This window comes from Opisthocomus hoazin, chromosome 1 (assembly GCF_030867145.1).
Source record: "Opisthocomus hoazin isolate bOpiHoa1 chromosome 1, bOpiHoa1.hap1, whole genome shotgun sequence".
NCBI lineage: Eukaryota > Metazoa > Chordata > Aves > Opisthocomiformes > Opisthocomidae > Opisthocomus > Opisthocomus hoazin.
Window position 1 is genome coordinate 77,616,511 of NC_134414.1, and position 18,916 is coordinate 77,635,426.

Genomic DNA, 18,916 nt, shown 5'->3' on the forward strand with positions numbered 1-18,916 from the left:
GCGCTGCAGTTCTGTTGTTCTTGCTTAAAACTAGATTTACTGAATTCTGAATTTCTGTGTTAATAGAATAAAAAACCAGCAGCATTAGAAATAGCAGAGTAATTGTTTACCTTTAGAATCACAGTGTTGTTCTGCCTTCAGCGTTCAGGCTGGGAGTGTGCACACGCTGTGATCCGTGCAGTGCCTGGATGTAAACAGTTTCTTCAAATACTTTAAATGATTCTTCCAGATACTGGGGTGGTTTTCATTTTGTGCCCATATATATATGTGTGTATATATATATGTCCTGTTCTGACAATTGGTTATGTGCAAAAAGTGGGACATATTCTAATTAGTGTTGACAAACACAGAGTGGGTAAAACAGTTCTTTTTGTAGTGGCTTTACTGCTATTTTATTCACTCTGGTGCTGTAATTTTAATGTTGTCTAGGCTGGTATCAGTAATTATCCTCATGTGGAATCTACTGCATCTTGAGCCTTTGCTGTACTGTCCACAAGAGATTTTCTAAGTTAGGGAATCTTTAGTTTTGAACTTTAATAATGAATTTATCTTAATTAATTTTTTGTTCTCATTTATTTTGGATTTGCAAGGCAATGTCCTTTTAAAGTGCAGCTTACAGTGAGACTGGCAGCTGCTCTTAATGGCAAGGGAGCCTGGTCACTTCTATGTATTATTTTCTGAATGGGAGAATGAGGCTATTTTAAAAAATGGATCATTTACTAACTTACTTTCAGCTACTTGAAACTACCACTCATTTCCTTGTAGATTTTGCACAAAAACAGCCACTGTCTTCTCCTCTGAAAGAAATATGGTGCTATGGTAAGCTCATTTAAATATAGCAGAATACTTTAGGTTCTTCTTCTGTTTGCTAAATTATGGCATTCACTGATGCACAGTGTTTTCATAGCTATGAATTAACTGGATTTGGTGTTACTTCATCTGTTAAAAGAGATTAGGTGTCTTAATAAAATAGCGAGTAAGGTTTGTTAGCACATTTGTAGTATCTTTACAGTTCTTGTGGCATTCAACTTAGAAAACTATAATGTGAGAGAAACTTTTGAAACAATGTCACTCATGGATGCCCATCTCCCAGAACAAAATTGTGGTGAATGATTTTAATGATATATGTTCCTGATCTAAATTATTTCTGATTTTACAGCATTGTAAATGCAAGCTGGTTTAAACATTATTGGTGTCGGGTTTAGGACTCACTAATGGAGTTCTTGCACATGGCAGTCTTTCCTTCCCCTCCCAAATCAAAACAAGTTTAAATAAAACACTGTTTACAGTCTGGTTTTTTCCACTGATTTGTATCTGAATTATTGTTTTCTGAGATTGTGTGTAAGAATTGTGTTTGCCTTCATGTTTGCCTTTAAGTGTGCGTGCATTTAGAGTATGAATTCTGTATTATGTCAAACCAGAACAAATAATTTATGATAATAAAACTCAATTATCTTCAATTGAGTTTACATAAATTCTTTATCAATGCGTTGTGGGTGCAGTTAAATAATTTACAGTCAACATTTTGAAACGAAATTGCAAGAACATGCTTACCATCTGAAAACCAGGATGACAGCCCCTGAGTCAACACAACCCTGAAGACAGCCTCTCCATGCTACTTGTCCATAAACTCTTTGTGCAAGTGCTGGCCACCAGAGAGAACTCCTTCTGATTCATCTCATTCTCAGGCTGCCTGCTGTATCCCTCTGTCTGCTGCTGGAATGCCACTAAGTGAAAAAAAGCATCAGCTGGAAAAAAGAACAAAAAGGCCAGCCTCGCAGGATAGCTAGACAGTTTGCTTCATGTGGGCTGGAAAGCAGTTTTAGTGGTGATTTGTTGTGATACTATCTTGATAATTACATGCCTTCTTTTGGACATATGAACAAGTCACAACTAAAATGTAAGTATTCAAGGTAGGAGGGATTTGTGCGGGGAAATGATCTTAATTTTGTGTTAAGTGCAAAGGAGGCAGCTGCATTTGATCCTTCTGTGCAGGGATTTTGTAGTGAGTGTGATAGGGCTTGTCAAACTCTGCCCTCTAGGCACCCTGAAAGTCAGTTTTTCTTGCTTTAAATTGGCTTTGCATCAGGCCATAAAGGCAACAGGCTACAGAAGCTGTTGGGACCATTTCACCTGTACTTTTGGCAGGACTTCAAGTGCGAGAGTTCATGATCTCCTTGGCCTTGCTTTTCTGTAGTAAATGGTTTGTTATCTCCAGCCAACCCAAGCAGAATATCCCAGCTCACTGTTCTCCCCTCCTGTTCCTAACCTACAGGACATCACCAGTGCTTGCATGGCTCGTTCTCTGGTCTCTGCATTACTCCAGAGCCTTGTTTTGTTATCTCTGCCCTCGCTGAAGCTTTTTCAGACTTCCTGCTGAAATTTAAGCCCTCTTTTTCCATTCTCACTTCAGCAGCTCTACTATAACCTGTCTACTGATTCTCTTCCCTTCATAGGTTTTCCACTTAGGCAAGCCTTAAATGGTGCAAAGCTCATGTAATTCAGCTCTGTCCTTTTGCTCCTGTGTCGCTTGTGTCGAGAATGACAAGTCAGTGTTCAGCTGTCCTTTTATTTGTTTCTTCCTTTGTAAAACCTGCTGCTTTTTTTCTGTGGCTTCCTTTGTGGCCGTGCCCTAACTGTGTTATGCTGAGCCCGTCGTCTGCCTTCCTGGCACTTGGGAAACAATGCTGCTGGATTAGCTCCGATCTCTTACACGTTCTGCTTCCTCAGTCCTTGAGCAGAAGTTTTGAAACGGGCAGTGGCATCGTCCTTATGCATGCTGTTCTACCTCTCTTTGCCGTGTCAGGGGGAAATGACTTCAGGAAACAGCTGTTGCTGTGGGTAGTAAGTGGAGAAATGAGGGGCCTGGAGAAAATGAAGAAAATTCTCCAAAATTCTTGAAGCTGTGAGACCTTCAGTGAGAGGAAGCACTTACTCTTTGATTTTACACAAAAGCTATGTCAGCAATGATTTATAGCCAGCCTTGCTAAATCATAGAATCATAGAATCATAGAAAGTTTTGGGTTGGAAGGGACCCCTAGAGGTCATCTAGTCCAACCCCCCCCTGCAGCGAGCAGGGACACCACTAACTAGATCAGGTTGCTCAGAGCCCTGTCCAACCTGGTCTTAAATGTTTCCAGGGATGGGGCCTCCACTACCTCTCTGGGCAACCCGTTCCAGTGTTTCACCACCCTCATTGTAAAGAATTTCTTCCTTATATCCAGCCTAAACCTACCCTGTTTTAGTTGAAAACCATTACCCCTCGTCCTGTCACTGCTCTCTCTACTAAAAAGATTGTCCCCATCTTTCCTATAGGCTCCCTTTAAGTACTGAAATGCTGCAATCAGGTCTCCCTGCAGCCTTCTCTTCTCCAGGCTGAACAAGCCCAACTCTCTCAGCCTGTCCTCGTAGGAGTGGTGCTCCAGCCCTCGGATCATTTTTGTAGCCCTCCTTTGGACCCACTCCAACAGTTCCATGTCCTTCTTGTGCTGAGGGCTCCAGAGCTGAACGCAGTACTCCAGGTGAGGTCTCACCAGAGCAGAGTAGAGGGGCAGAATCACTTCTCTCGACCTGCTGGATGGTGAAGAACTCAGGAGAACTCCAGTCTTGTTATTGAAACGAATTAATGCGAATTATCTTTAATAGGGATGATTTTTGAATTGTATTACATTTTTACCTAAGGAACAACCTGAACTGGAGCAATGCTGTATCAGATGCCGAGTTTTACACAGAGTAGAAGATGGTCTGTACACTGAATAATGATTTTTTTTTCCCCCCCAAAAAAAAAGGTTGCCATGTTTTCTATGGTGATTTGCTATTCGACATTAGACTTTCTGAAAGAGGACTCTCTAGTATACGAAAAAGCAGCAGTATGTTAGTGTTTATGTAGTACATCCTTGTGTCACGGAACAGCACATCATTTCTGTTTTCAACTCTAAATTTGAAAAGGAGTGAGGGAAAAAGTTTGTTTGAGCTGATTTTTTTGCAAGGTTTCGTTTCTTTTTTTGAGTGTTAGAAATAAGCCCCTGGAAACTGGAGTTATATTGGAAGAAGGTCCTTGCATGTGAGCAGTATGACTAGCACTGTTTGAATACTGAAACATCTTTTTTGTTGGAGAGCTCATATTTTTATTTGCTTAATTTTTAGAAATGACAATTTTTGCATCAGTTGTTTTGGGGGTCTTTCGTTAGTATGTGTGTAGACACCTAGAGGGCATCTGCTTTGTCCCTTTTTCTGTCTTCTGAAGAAGTCATCTTGTTTGGGTTAAATTTGTTGCCTAGTTTTAAAGAGGAGGGGAAAAGAACTGTTAAGTCTTTGTTAATACAGCGTCCCAAAGAGCTCTTCACTTAATCCTGGAGCAGTTCAAGCAGGGGGACACAGAGGCAGGCGGTGAACACCTGTTTGCCTTGGGAGGCCCAAACTGTTAGAGGGGCTCCTGCCTCATTGCATTGCATGAGGTTTTGGATCACACAGAAAAAGTCACAGTCTCAATTTTTGTCTGTTCAGACCTTTGTGTACTCTTTAGCATGTGCTAGTTTAAATAATGAGTGAAGGGTGCAGCCTATACTGCGACTATAGCAATGATGGTCCTTTCATTTGCCTTCAGGGTCTCCGTTTCCACTTGACTAATCCTTCATAACTATAGTCCCCCTGCCCTGCTCTGGAATTGGAGCCAGCGTAAGGACGAGTGTAGTTCATTTTGCTCTGGTTAAATGAGATTATGGCCTGGGTTAGAATGACATGTTATTTCTGTGCTGAATTCTCCTTGTACTTTATATGGACACAGAAATCTGGGATTAGCTCAGTTTTCATTTCAGTTTGGTGCTTCATCTTTTAAAGCAGCAGAGTACCTCTGAGTTTGCTGTGTGGACTTAAAACAAATGGTAGTGAATTGGTGGGTTCTATATCTCACATGACTGTGAATTGACCTGTGTTCAGGTAGAAAACAGTTTAAGAGGAATGGGTTCATGATCCTTAATTCAGATTTACTTTTTAGATAAATACTTGCTAGTGCCAGATGGCAGAGCTGCTACAGGCAAAAGTGAATAACAGAGCATGTCCATTGCTGCAGGTTACTTGGACAGCAGATGTGATTAGGAAAAAAAAAAAAGATGACAAAGACACTGGAATATTCTAGATTGCACTAAAAAGCCAGTAACTTCATCAGGTTTCCTGAGTGTGATAGGTGAGTTTATTTTAAGCCCCAGATTCCTGAAATACAAGCTACTGTAAAAGATTTCTTCTGCCTCATTTTGGAAATAGACACTAGTGGTTTGACTTCAAAACAAAAGATTTACTTTTTCCCTGTCGTTGGGCAACTGGGAGGGCTTCTTCTGATGACATATGGACCAACATGGTAAAATGTTGACTCTTTCAATGCACATAGAAGGATGTGAAAAAAATAATACTGTGCTGACAGTGTCTTGTGTGGTTTCACACAAGCTTTTCAAGGAAAGCTTGCAAGAAGAGCTCTTCTAAGCTCTGTATGTTAGTGTGGAAGATTTATATGAAAAGGATTGCATCCTGAGTATTACTGTCACTAAATATTAGTATCATGGCTGTGAATACATGACATAAAAATGCATGCAGCTGAGCTGACAAGAATGTGGTCTTTCTGTTATAAACTCTCTCAAATGTGGGTGCCTGGGAAAAGTTCATTAAATTATTCTCTGTTCCTGAGATAAGTGGATGACTTTCAATTGTATTTTGGTAAACAGGAGGTAGTGAGTAATAGGAAGAATGTGGCCTTTGTGGTTTTGCCTACATAAGAAAGATTTCTAATTGGTGTCCCGTAGCTTTGTAGACTCATTGGTGAGAACGTGATATTAAGAACACTAATACTTCTACAGGACAGTGATTTTACGCGACAAAGTTGTGTGGAAAAGTGACCACTGTTTTGCCAGTACATATGCGGTGAGGCAGACTTGCAAACTAGACCAGAAATGGACTTTGGAAAGAAAGACTGATGGGGAATTAGAGGGGATTCTTCTTGACTGCCCTCCTGTGAATTCTGTAGTTCAGCTGGGGAATAGAAGGGAACCAGGACAAGTTTGGTCTCAGATTTATGAATTTCAGAGAAATTGCTTGTGATCTTATCTCAGAAAGTAGGTTGGGGGTGCTCATGTCTTCAGATTGGCCTTTTTTAGACTTTATAACATAACTGAGTAAGCATTGGTACTGTCATGTAATTTGCTTTTACTTAACACTAGATAGTGCTTGTTACTGGGCAGAATCAAATTAAATGAAGCTTTAGTCCTATGTTTGTCTTGAAGCGATGTGGTGTCTTACAAAGGATCCTATGAGAGACCCTACAGGGCTTTGCCGTCTTTACTGAATGTTCACAAAGAGTTTATAGAATCAGTTTATCTATAGCACTTTCACTAAACTACATGGTGAATGGAAGTAGCCACTTAAGGGTGTGGGTAAAGTAAGAAATGAGAGTTGAATCGAAGGGAATTGCGTTTGACCCCATTTAATCCACACTTCAAGGATCCAGACCTGTGGTTTTTGCAGGAAAACCATGACCACTGTTGGTAGAGGTGCTCAAGAGGCTTATTTTATTGAGCTCCACAAAGCCATGGCCGGAGGGGTCAGAGTGAAATACAGTCAGAATTCTTTCTCATCCCACAACCTTAATTTGTCACATTTATTGCTATGTGGTGAAATTACATCCTCTATTGTTGCCTCTCTTTTACCAGCGTCTTTTGCAGTTGAATGCACAGAAGTATTATTGTCCTTCTAACTGATACGGGCTGAGAGACCAAAGCAGTTATCTGAGGGCTCCTCCACAGAGGAACTGCAAATGCGGCCGAGCAGTCAGCTCCCGTGTGCCGGAGTTGGCAGGGCGAGAGGTGGCTTTGCTGCCCATGGGGCCGGCTGGATCATGAGGGGCAAAGATGCCTGTGGGTGAGGGGCTCCTGCCATCCAGCCCCCTTCTTCTCCCCTTCTGCTGTGAAAGCCCCGTTTCTGCCAGCTGCTCTGTGCCCCAGAGAGGGAGGTGGAGGTGCTGGCGGTTTGCATGGGGAAGCTGGCATGTTTTGGTTTTCCCCTTGAAGAAGAGCTCTCTCACAGGATCCTTTTGAAGACGCCATGTCATTTCAGTGCATGGGGGTAGCGGAAAGGGCTGAGCACCTTCAGGATACACAGAGCATTGAGAAGAGGGGACCTGGCTGGGCACGTGGAAGGATGAACTTCTGTGGTTTCACAGCACCAGGAGCGCTGGAAGGCAGCGGCTGCTTCTGTGTTTGGAAGTGATGAGAAGCTGCCAACCTGTGTGTGTGAACTGGGGAAGGGAAGGGCTTGGCTTCAACACCCATGGTGTCAGAATTTTGACTACCTTGTAAATGCTTTTCCTTTTTTTGTGCGGTGCAAGTATTCCTAATAGCTCAAGAAGAACTGAATGTTCTTTTCTGTGCTGGTTAGTAGGATTGGTATTTCAGGTAGGTAAACTTCCCCACAGCCTTTAATTTCATGGAAAATCGAAAAATGTCACAAGGGGCCACTGGTAAGATTTTATTGAGGACTAGAAAAAATTTGGTGCACGTAATAATTGTCTCTTTAAAAACTAAGGGTGTCTTTAAATACCAATTTTACGTAACATTTAACAGAAAGACAAATGGAGGGCGAAACACTTGCCAGTGTGAAGATCTGTTTAGCTGATCATGTATTTGTGATAAGTAGGAGACAAGAACTCGCTAGTAATTTAACTCAATTTGTGTGAAGATTTGATACCCCTTCCTGTCATGAGCAAGACATCCAGGATAAATGGGAAGAGTAGTTCCTTCCTAGCACAGTGCTTATTTGTCACTAACAACATTTGCAAACCTCTAAAAGGCTGCGAAGAGAAAGAAGGGAGATGACAAATAGGCCTTTGGGAGGTTTATGGTAGCTGATGGATGGTGTAATATTTCGCAGCATTTTTTTTTTTTTAAAGTATGACATCTTTCCCAACTTCCTACAACTTGCACTTTTTCCCCCTGTTCCTCTGTGATTCATATTTCTGGGACCCAAGAAAACAGTGTCTTCACTGTAAACGTGTGAGTATTTATATGCAAAAATTAATAGTGCAGCCGAGATTTCCCCATGTGTTGCATGTTTCTTGGCTGGAGTGCCCAATGTTCCAACATGCATCAGCTCTCAAGTTGCATTTGGAGGTCCACAAAATCATCTGCCTGACAAGGCTGGTGCAATGGATTACCTTGGAAGGAAAACCCGTCTTAACGCTGACATCTCAGGGATTTGTGTAAAACTGAACACCCTCACAAAATTATCATTTGGTTACACTGCATGAAGGTAATTTGCACCCTTTACTACTTGAACGTTTAGTTTTACAGTGGAATATTTAGCCTGAAAGCATAGCCTCCTGTGATAAAAAAAGAGACAGGCATGTGGGCGTTTGGTAGCAAAGAAATATGTCTTTACTGTGACACTAATGTAATAATTGAAAGAAGGGAGTGAGAATTTTAGGTACTGGACACTGTTCATTTATTGTCAGCAATACTACAGAACTGTTCAAGTTAATTCACCATGGTCCTGGGTGTTCTTCATACACCTCATCTCTTCTGCATAAGCACATAGTAAATGGTTTGACTGATCATGCTTGTAATAGCAAACCAGGGCTTCTCCTTTATATTGAAAATAGAATGTGAAATACAGGATCCACTTGTGCAAACCAATTTGACCTTGAAAGCGTGTTTTGTAATCTTCTTTCCCTCCCTTCCCATTTTGCAGGACAGCACTCTTTAGCTAGACTGACTTGTGGAGGTGAGTATGTGACGATGCTGAGGAACAGACCTAACGTCAGGGCATGCTGTGGGTTCTGGCTCTATGTTTGTTCAACTTGGGGCAGTATGGGCATGTACTATGATTTTCTTTCTGTGAAAATCGGGTGCAGCGCAAGGTAAATTGTGACTGTGTTTCTGCCCGCCAAGAAGTTGTGACTCATTCGGGAACACAGCCTAGCACTGGGAATGCTGGAGCACTGCTGCAGCCAGTGATAGATACAGTCACAGATATGTGTTTTATTTCTTCCCAACCAGGAGCTGAAAATAGCTGAAACTTTAATGTTGTGAAAGTACAGGTTGCATACATAATACAAGCAAATCTGAAATAATTCTGGGGAAGTCAGATTGAGACAAGGCAAGTTTCCTCTTTTTCTGTAAGGCGTATTTTGATACGATGGTGGTAGCACTCATCACAGTAATAATTTGCTCAGAATGAAGAGAGTTAATATGTTCTTTAAAATCCTGAAGACTGGTGTTTCAACATGGGCAATACGAGGGAAGACTTCAGGAAATCGCACATAGTTTGTAAAAGAGTTTAAGGAACGCTGCATTTCATTTGCTGCAAGGCAAAGGAAAAGATCAGAGAGAGCACAGCAGGATGCACAGTGTATTCTGCCTTCTGCGTGCGTGAGGTTTGTAGCAGGGGTCGTAACTGTCTTGACCTAGAAAAAGAATGTGCTGCTTGGGTTTGTAGGCTGATTGTTGGAAATTTGAGCCTTTAAAATATGTTTACAGGAAATATCCTCTGAGTTACGTTTGGTCTGACAGCTTGCTTTGAATGAGCATTTGTTTGCAGCTGTACTGTCGCGTTGTTCATCCTCAGCTGCCTGTCTGCTGCAGAGGTTCCTGCTCCTCAAACTTGCCAGCAGAAGTTGAGGTACCAACGTGCAGTTTTGCTGACAGACAGGAGGCGGGGAGAAGCAAGGGTAAGCAATGGGAGGCAGTGGCTTCGATTGGCTCAGCTCCCATGGGAACAGCAGGTCTGTTGGACTGTGCCTGAATTTTTCCTTGTTTAGCTCATGGACAAAAATCACACCTGGTGTCCTGGGTTGCAGGTACCCTTCAGAGATGTGAACAGCCCGTTTAATTGCAAAGGGCCCTCGTTCCTCCCTGGAGCGATTTAGCTGCCGTCCAGTGAGTGAGACAGAGGGGAGAAGGGAGGACAGAGGAGCAAGTGAGGGGTCTGCAGTAGGAGCGTGTACACTCCCTGTCATTCTTATGTTTCTTTTGTATCTCGCTTTTGGGTTTCTCCACAGGGAACGGTGTCACGTGCTTCAGGTTCTGCAGTATTCAGGAATAATGGGGTGGCAGATTTAACTGAGAACTGATGTTTTGCTCAGTTTGTGTGGTAACCCTGGTTGCAAGTCCAAGTGGTTGGGGGGAAAAAAATCTCACTGTATATCACTCCCTTGCAGAGAAGGATCTGAGGGACGTGTAAAACCTGACAGCAAGCACTAAGGCTTGAACTGCAGTCATCAGTCTATTGCAAAACAATTTCTATATGCTTTTACTTAAGCAAAAACATGCTGCAGTCTTTGAAGAATATTTTTTACTGTCTGCATCCTTTCTTAATGCAGAAGGCCAGAGGGAGAACATGCCACGAAGATGGTGCTTCAGTGTGGTCTGCAGTAGCGCATTACCACACTCCGCCATGGTCTTACTGCTGTTACGGGGCAATGTAATTTAAAAACTGTACAGTGTAGGGTGAAAAAGATAGACTTGAGTTGGAGCCTGGTTAGAGTTTTTCATATGGAGGTGACTGGACTCTATGGGCTTACTACCTGGGCATGTACTACTGATGTTCAATTTAGTTGTTATGGCTAAAGCTAGCACTTTAGTGGTTCTTAATCAGGTACCAATGCACAACAGAACTGGAGTGCAATTAAGAAATGTGATAGTGTCAAAGATGAGAACTTAAAGGCAGACTCTAAAAATGTAGTTGAAGAACCACAGTTGCTTTGAGAATGGGGTGGGGGTAGGAGGGTACCTGTGTAAGGTGAGAACTTGCTGGGAGATCGGTAGGTAGGACTTGCCTGCTCTGCAGAAATTGCAATATTTTTCTGAAAACCTCACTGACAGACTGATTTTAAAACATGTCACTCCAGAACGTGTGATTTCCAATGTTGCTTTGCAAAATGGGTGTGACTTCCTGACGGTAGTGAGCAAGATACAAATATAACTTGCCAGCAGAGAAACTCGATGTAGTTACTAGGTTGCATTGTCTCTATTTTGCAGATGTGTGAGCTCAGCCACAGGGATGAAAGGGATTTGCTGGTGGCCACAGAACTAGTCATTTTTTGTCATAGTGTTGAAAATAGGATTTTTAGATTCCTTTACCATCTCTGCCATTTTCATTTGTTCATTTTAGGTGAAATGAATAACAACTGACCAGGTTTAAGTATTTATATTAAATGTCCTGAAGGTGAATGGTGGTACAGTATATTACAGGGTTATAATGTAGCAGATCCATTGTATCAGCCCTTGATCCTGTGACTGTGGCTGGCTGTGACTTGCTGTGTGGGTAGCTTTCATGGTGTCTAGGAGCTTTCACAGTATGTGCCCTGCTTTTAGAATGGAAAAAGAAAAAAATAACTATACTAAATACATACAATTGAAGTTAAAAAGGATACCAAATTAGAACTTTGTGTGCCTGCACTGAGTTTACCGAAATAAAAATGATTCAAAATAGTAAATGACTTTGCCAAAAACTATTGCATGTCACATTTAACCCTGAAAAGAGCTCCACATAATGTCAGATGTCTCTGTCCTCATTGAGCAGCAACTCTCCAAAAGCCAGGATAAGTAAAATGCTTTGTAACGTCCCATCTGAACTGACGGTTATAGAAGTGAATTTCAAGTTTGTTCTGCCTTCGTCTTGGACAATGAAAAGAGAAGAAAATTTGAGCTGCCTTATAGGTCACTTCTGTGAGGAGGTATAATTTTGTAAGAAATTTTGGATGCTTTGCTGTTGAGTGCATACAAGCATAAGGCTGGATAGAGTTTCCTGAGCTATTGAATCTAGTCTTAATAGTGGCATAATGCTCCTTTTGCATGGAAACCAAGCTTTTGCTTGGCTAAACTAGTATTCTTGGTTGCTGTTATTCCAGTTGATTAGTTATTTTGTCAACATCCTATTTATCTTAACGTTTTCTTTTTTACCTCTCTGGTGTTTAGCCCTTGTCATGTATTTCTGGAGAGCAAATTGTAGCTCATCTCAGCCTCTGCCTTGCCAAGCTTAACAATTTTTCGGTCTGCTCTGGGGAGGCTGACTCTCCGTTGTCCTCAAAAGCCTTTTTCTACACGTGTTACAGACTGAGGTGGGCAGCGTTTAACTTGTTGTAGCCGGTGTTTCTGACTCAGTGTCATTGCTGCTTTTTGTAGTGATGGGAGCACATTGGCTGGTACGCCCTAACATCTGCCCTTTTGTGGCTGCATTGTCTGACACTGAGGTCTTCCTTCTTCTTGGTTTTTCCCAGCTGATAAAGTCCCAATTTGTAGTGGGAGTTCTTTTTGTTAATCTGTAGTGTGTCCTTTTGTCTTAGTGCTTTTTAACTTCATCTTATTTCTTTTACTTCAGTCCTGGTTATTCGTTGATAGTTTTGATTTTCCTAACATTTACACACAACACTGTAAACTGATGAATTGCATCTTAATTACTGCATCACAAATCTGAACACTATTTGCTTTGTGTATGAATCTTCCCTGAATTTAATGTTTTAAGCAGCAAAACTGCTTAATCTGATCAGTATAGTTTTCTGTGAATTAAAGTTTTAGCTTTCTTAATCCTACTGTATATGTTCATGTGTTTGCCCCATCTATATATTTTGCTAGAGAAGTACCTTCTCCATGTAGGAACCTGTTGCCTGGCCACAGCTTTGTGGTACCGTGGTCATAGATTTCTAACATGCACTGTTATAGCAAAATGGAAGATATTTCAGGTCAAAAATCATACTTGTTGTGCTGGAGAGGATACTAGTTGAAAAGCTTTTGGTTTGGCCTTAAGATAAAAAAATCGATCCATAGAGTTATTTGCTGACTTCCAGGTACACAGTTAATGTCTTTGTTTTATAGTACCGAGTATAAATAGAGAGGTGAGGTTGTGAAACTGAAAGGTCAGTTTGTGTGGTGCATCAGTTGTGCAGTAAGCAATTGCTTATAAATTATTATTTTCCTTCTCTAAAGCTTTTGGAAAAGTGAAATAACTGTACTACTGGTTCCAGTGGCACCTGTAACAACAGGTAGTTCAGCACTGGAACAGTTTGCCGAGAGAGGTTGAACAGTTTCCATCCTTGGATGTTTTTAAGACCCAACTGGATAAAGCCCTGAGCAACCTTGTCTGAGCTGAGAGGTGATCTTGCTTGGTGCAGAAAGCTGGACTATCCTTTCAAGCCTGAATGATTCTGTAAAGTCAGATTCCACTACCTCTTGCTGAGGAATGGGTTCCCTCTTGGAAGGAGATGTGCAGTGGAGAAGTCATTCGGCAGACTGTGCTGAACAGACTATAGTGTTTCTTTGCTGTGTTTGGCTTCTGCTCTTCTGTAATATGTCAGCCTTCAAGATGCTGCTGTGCTGCAAAGGGACAGTCGTGCACTAGCCTGCATGGATTCACATAAATTCTCTTTCATTCTGACAGGGTTTTCATGTCATTAGGAAAGAAAAAGAAGAAAAAAAGTATCTGAGGTGGTCATATCTGGGCTGTAGCAGGAGACAGTAACTTCAGTAGGACTGCATTAGAGGAAGCCTATCTCTTGCCTTCAAGTTATTAGGCTGAGAAGATGAGCTAGAGTAGTCAAATAGCTGCTGCCTCGTACTGTCCTGTAGCCCAGCTCATTTCCCATCAGATTCATCCACACTTCAGACTCCAGTTTGCTCCCTACTCCTAATCCCCCATGTTATTATACTGCATGTTCCTTTACTTCTGGGTTTCCTTCTGGAGTGACTGACTTGGTGAAGATAATTCACTTCATGGGCTGCTCCCCATGTGGACAGCACTGTGCCAGGTTTGTCTATGTACCTCACCTCGCTCTCCACCCCAACAGGTTTTGTACTAACACCCCAGCTCCCGTCGCGCCAGGATGTGAGGCACTGCTAATAGGTTACCGCTGTAAAGCACTGTTCTGTTGGGTTGCAATACAGTTCTTGCATCATTTCAGAAATTGTAAACATGAAAATTCAGAACAGTACCCTCACAAAATAATGATCGTGTCTTAAGATCAGCATGGGGGCTGAGAAGAGACTTTGCGTGAAATGTTAAGATACCGTGTGACACCTGTGTTAGGCAGAGCAGAAGCAGCCCTGGGCAGCGTGACAGCGAGCCTCCCCTCCACCTCGGGGCTGACCCCAATATCTGGTGGATTAAGTGGTGTGGGTGTTGGGTTTGGCTGGCTACAGAGGGAGCCTAGGAAGGCTGTAGCTTTCTCAGGTTAAAGCTAACCTTCATGTCTAGCTGCCTTATTTTCCAGCCGTGTGGATTGCGTATCTGTTTGACAATGAACTTGGATAAGGGTTCTGGACTGACTGATTTATGAGATAAAATGTGCTAGGAAGTGTCTTCATTGTACTTCCTGAAAGGGGAAAAAAACCCATGATGCCTATTGCTTAGGTATGGTGAGTGATGTTGGTATGGCCAAGGACAGTATGTTCCTTGTCACAGTGGAAGAGCTGTGGGTGTTGGCATCAGGAAATGAAACTCTTTCATCTCTCTGCCAGTGGCATCTGAATTCAGCCTGGGCCTGCAGGCAGTAAAAATTGCTTGGGGGGCTGGATTCAGTTGTTAGCATTTCTGTTTCATGGAGCATCCTCTCAGGGAAGTAGTTGCAGTGCCATGTAGTGACCCCAACACCAACTGCAGCACATGGGACAAGGTAGCCAAGTTGAGAGGCTGTGCCGGGAGAGCTCAATTGTTGCTGGCGACACGAAGTAGCTACTTTATTGAGCTTATACCATAACTGCAGTGAGTCTTTTACAGACATGATAGCAAAGTATTTTAGTTAAATGCATTGTATCTTCATTTATACAGTAGAAGGGAGATACACAGTAGCAGTACCCGATTCTAATATTTCTTTTTTGGCTTCATTCTTATGTTCTGATTCCTCTGAACTGATCCACAGTCCAGATACTATTTCAAATGGTAAAGGAGCTATGTTATAAAATGTTAACACTGTGTTTTTTACGAGGTTTTAGTGATTTTTTTTTTTAATTGCTCTGATATTTATTGCTTTCTCCAAAACGCTTTTTCCTGTACAAGTAGCATGTTTATTTGGATCCATTCAGTCAGAAACGATTTGCCTTTTTTGTGTCTTTCAGGCTTTATTAAAAAGGAGCTGCATGCACATGCTGAATTTCATCTGTGAAAGATGGAGTAAGGTAATATAATTTTAGTGATGCTACTATAATATGTGGTGATCTGTGGACACTGAATGCAAAGGTTCAGAGATTAAATAAATTAGAGGCAGAAAAAGCAAAAGGAGCTTCAGCCTCAGAAATAATGAAGTGCCGACAAGATCCTACGTTCTGCTATCAGTGGCACACTTACCGTATGTTTTGTACTGTGGATAATTCATTGTGTTGGCCAGAGGTTTTCTGTTATCATTGGGTGCGTTGTCCACAGAACCTCAGGTAGCTCATTAGCTAGTGACAGTATGATTTGTTCTTTGAAGAAGTGATGTGTTTCCGGAAGTTTGTGAGATTTAAAGTACATGTGAATGTACTTGATCAGCTGAATGGCTGATATTTGTCACCTGTTTCCACCACAAGAGCAAACTGGTGGTTCTTTAATTTTCCTCCTTAAACATCCTGGCTCAACAGAGATGGAAGAAGGCAGATCTGCCTTTGTTGTCATTGAATATTTCTGTAGCATAGAGCAATATCCTTCAGGATGGGAACTGAATCCGGTTGGGCAATTCACAAAGATTTGTCAAGTATTTACTTCTCTACAGTAAAAGAGCTACTTTATGTCCTGTGATGTGACAGCGGCAGAGGCTGATGGTCACATTACTAGGCCTGGAGAGGTGAATATGTGTCCTGATAGGGTTCCTGTTAGCAGAAGGCTCTTGCAAGAAGACTGATCCCCACTCATTTCCAAACAAAGTTCAGTGACAGGACTCTTGCTTCCTGTGGGCTGGAGCAGCTGTTGGTGGGCTGACCAGCTGCACCTAGCTTCTGGGATTTCAGAGAATAAGAGAAGTTGTGGCACACATCACAGAATCACACAGAATCACAGAATGGTAGGGGTTGGAAGGGACCTCTGGGGATCATCTAGTCCAACCCTCTGCCAAAGCAGGGTCACCTAGAGCAGGCGGCACAGGACCTCGTCCAGGGGGGTCTTGAATATCTCCAGAGAAGGAGACTCCACAACCCCTCTGGGCAGCCTGTTCCAGTGCTCTGTCACCCTCAGAGTGAAGAAGTTCTTCCTCATGTTCAGATGGAACTTCCTGTGCTTCAGTTTGTACCCGTTGCCCCTTGTCCTGTTGCTGGGCACCACCAAAAAGAGTCTGGCCCCATCCTCCTGACATCCACCCTTGAGATATTTATAAGCATTTATGAGGTCCCCTCTCAGCCTTCTCTTTTTCAACATAAACAAGCCCAGCTCCTTCAGCCTTTCCTCATAGGAGAGATGTTCCAGTCCCCTCATCATCCTCGTAGCCCTCCACTGGACTCTCTCCAGTAGCTCCTCATCTTTCTTGAACTGGGGAGCCCAGAACTGGATGCAGTACTCCAGATGGGGCCTCCCTAGGGCAGAGTAGAGGGGGAGGAGAATCTCCCTCGACCTGCTGGCCACGCTCTTCTTGATGCACCCCAGGATCCCATTGGCCTTCTTGGCAGCCAGGGCACACTGCTGGCTCATTGTCAACTTGTCATCCCCCAGGACACCCAGGTCCCTCTCCACAGAGCTGCTCTGCAGCAGGTCCGCCCCGAGCCTGTACTGGTGCATGGGATTATTCCTCCCTAGGTGTAGGACCCTGCACTTGCTCTTGTTGAACTTCCTCAGGTTCCTCTCTGCTCCACTCTCCAGCATGTCCAGGTCTCACTGAATGGCAGCGCAGCGTTCTGGTGTATCAGCCACTCCTCCCAGCTTTGTGTTATCAGCAAACTTCCTGAAGGTACACTCTAGTTCTTCATCCAGGTCGTTGATGAAGAAGTTGAACAAGACTGGGTCGAGTACTGACCCCTGGGGGACACCACTAGTTACAGGCCTCCAACTAGACTCAGCGCCGCTGATGACAACCCTCTGAGCTCTGCCATTCAGCCAGTTCTCAATCCACCTCACTGACCACTCATCCAGCCCACACTTCCTGAGCTTCCCTAGGAGGATGTTATGGGAGACAGTGTCAAAAGCCTTGCTGAAGTCGAGGCAGACAACATCCACTGCTCTCCCCTCATCTACCCAGCCACTCATGCCATCGTAGAAAGCTATCAGATTGGTCTGGCATGATTTCCCCTTGGTGAATCCATGGTGACCACTCCTGATAACCTTCTTTTCCTCCAACAACCTGTAGAATGAGCTGCTCCATCATCTTTCCCGGGATGAAAGTGAGGCTGACTGACCTGTAGTTCCCTGGGTCCTCCTTCTTCCCCTTTTTGAAGAATGGAGTGACATTGGCTTTTCTGCAGTCCTTGGACACCTCTCCTGTCCTCCAGGACCTTTCAAAGATGCTGCAGAGTGGCTGAGCAATGACATGTGCCAGCTCTCTCAGCACTCATGGGTGTGTCCCATCAGGGCCAGTGGATTTGTGGGCGTCCAGATTGCTTAAATGATCTCTAATCCAATCCTTCTCAGCCAAGGGAAAGCCTTCCCTTCTCTAGGCTCTTTCTCTTACCTCCAGGGCCTGGGATTCCTGAGGGCTGGCCTTAGCACTAAAGACTGAAGTAAACAAGGCGTTCAGTAACTCTGCCTTCTCTGCATCCTCTGTCACCAGGATACCCACCTCATTCAGCAGCAGCCCCAGATTTTCCCTAGTCTTCTATTTGCTTCTGATGTACGTGAAGAAGGCCTTCTTGTTGTCCTCAACATCCCTTGCCAGATTCAATTCCAGGTGGACCTTAGCCTTCCTTGTTGCATCTCTGCATGCTCTGACAACGTTGCTGTACTCCTCCCAAGTGGACTGTCCCTCTTTCCACCTTCCCTAGACCTTTCTCCTCCATTTGAGTTTCACTAGAAACTCCTCGCTTCACAGCATCCCATGGTGGTAGTGTGTGGGACATGGCCTTAACCTCAAGGCAGTGTGAATCAAACAGCAATAAAATGAGTCTTCTGGTAGAGGCAGGAGATTTTGCTGGTCTGGGTATAGGAGGCAGGAAGAAGTGAAACATGATGCTCACAGTCAAGTGAGTAATCCTGTGCAGAAACCGAGGGGGGAACCCTCAGCCTCCTCATCGCTAATGTAGTGCCCTCAGTGCCTTTTACAGAGTTCAGCAAGGAACGAATGTTGGGCTAGAGTCAGTGGTGAACAGTGATTTCTCAGAGATGTTTTTCCTCAACTCATGCTAAGAGAGAACAAGCTCATTTCTGAGATCAAGCAAACAGTCAACAAATGCAGCGTTGCTTTTCATGTATCAGATGTGTGTCTTAATGCAGACTGAGGATCAATTACTGAAAAGTCTAGAGAGTTGTGCTGCCGTGGTTGTGTCCATATGTGGAATGAAAGCAAGCAGTGGATACCGTGGACTGGGTTATTTAACTAGGGCAGAATGGAATGCAGGGCACAGTGAGATGCTCCAGGGCCTTATGTGTAATTCTTTTGCTTTCACTATCTTGAACCATTTGTTGGAGAACAACTTCAGAACCAGGCATGCACTTACAGATCTTTCTCAATCCTAAGAAGGCAGGGATGAAGTTGCCAGCAGCAAATTAACTTTACCAGACCCTGTAGCTAGCTTTACTGTGACTTAAAATGAATTGCAGTAATACTGGTCATTCATATAATCTTTCTTTCTTCTATTGATCATTGTCTGCACAGGAAAAGATATGCCTGGGGCAGTCGTGCTTCTCCATCCAGTTCAGTGCTGTTTCTTGCTGAAGAAATTAAAAAAGAATTGTCTGTCTTCCCCAGGACAGCTACGTCTTCTCCCCTGTGGGATCTGTCTCTACACTTTCAAAGAAAGCCATAACAATAGATGGGAAAAAACAGCAT

At 43.2% G+C, this 18,916-nt stretch overlaps 1 protein-coding gene across 13 annotated transcripts in view; it reads left to right on the plus strand.

Annotated features, from left to right (window-relative positions):
* Nucleotides 1–18,916, plus strand: part of INPP4A (inositol polyphosphate-4-phosphatase type I A) — a 137,257-nt gene that overhangs the window by 39,906 nt on the left and 78,435 nt on the right. For 11 of the 13 annotated variants that reach the window (XM_075427038.1, XM_075427092.1, XM_075427045.1 and 8 more), the window contains exon 2: nucleotides 15,090–15,149. The exons of the other annotated variants lie outside the window; for them this stretch is intronic. The gene's annotated coding sequence lies outside the window, so the exon portion shown is untranslated. The remainder of the gene's footprint in view (nucleotides 1–15,089; nucleotides 15,150–18,916) is intronic. 13 annotated transcript variants of the gene reach the window in all.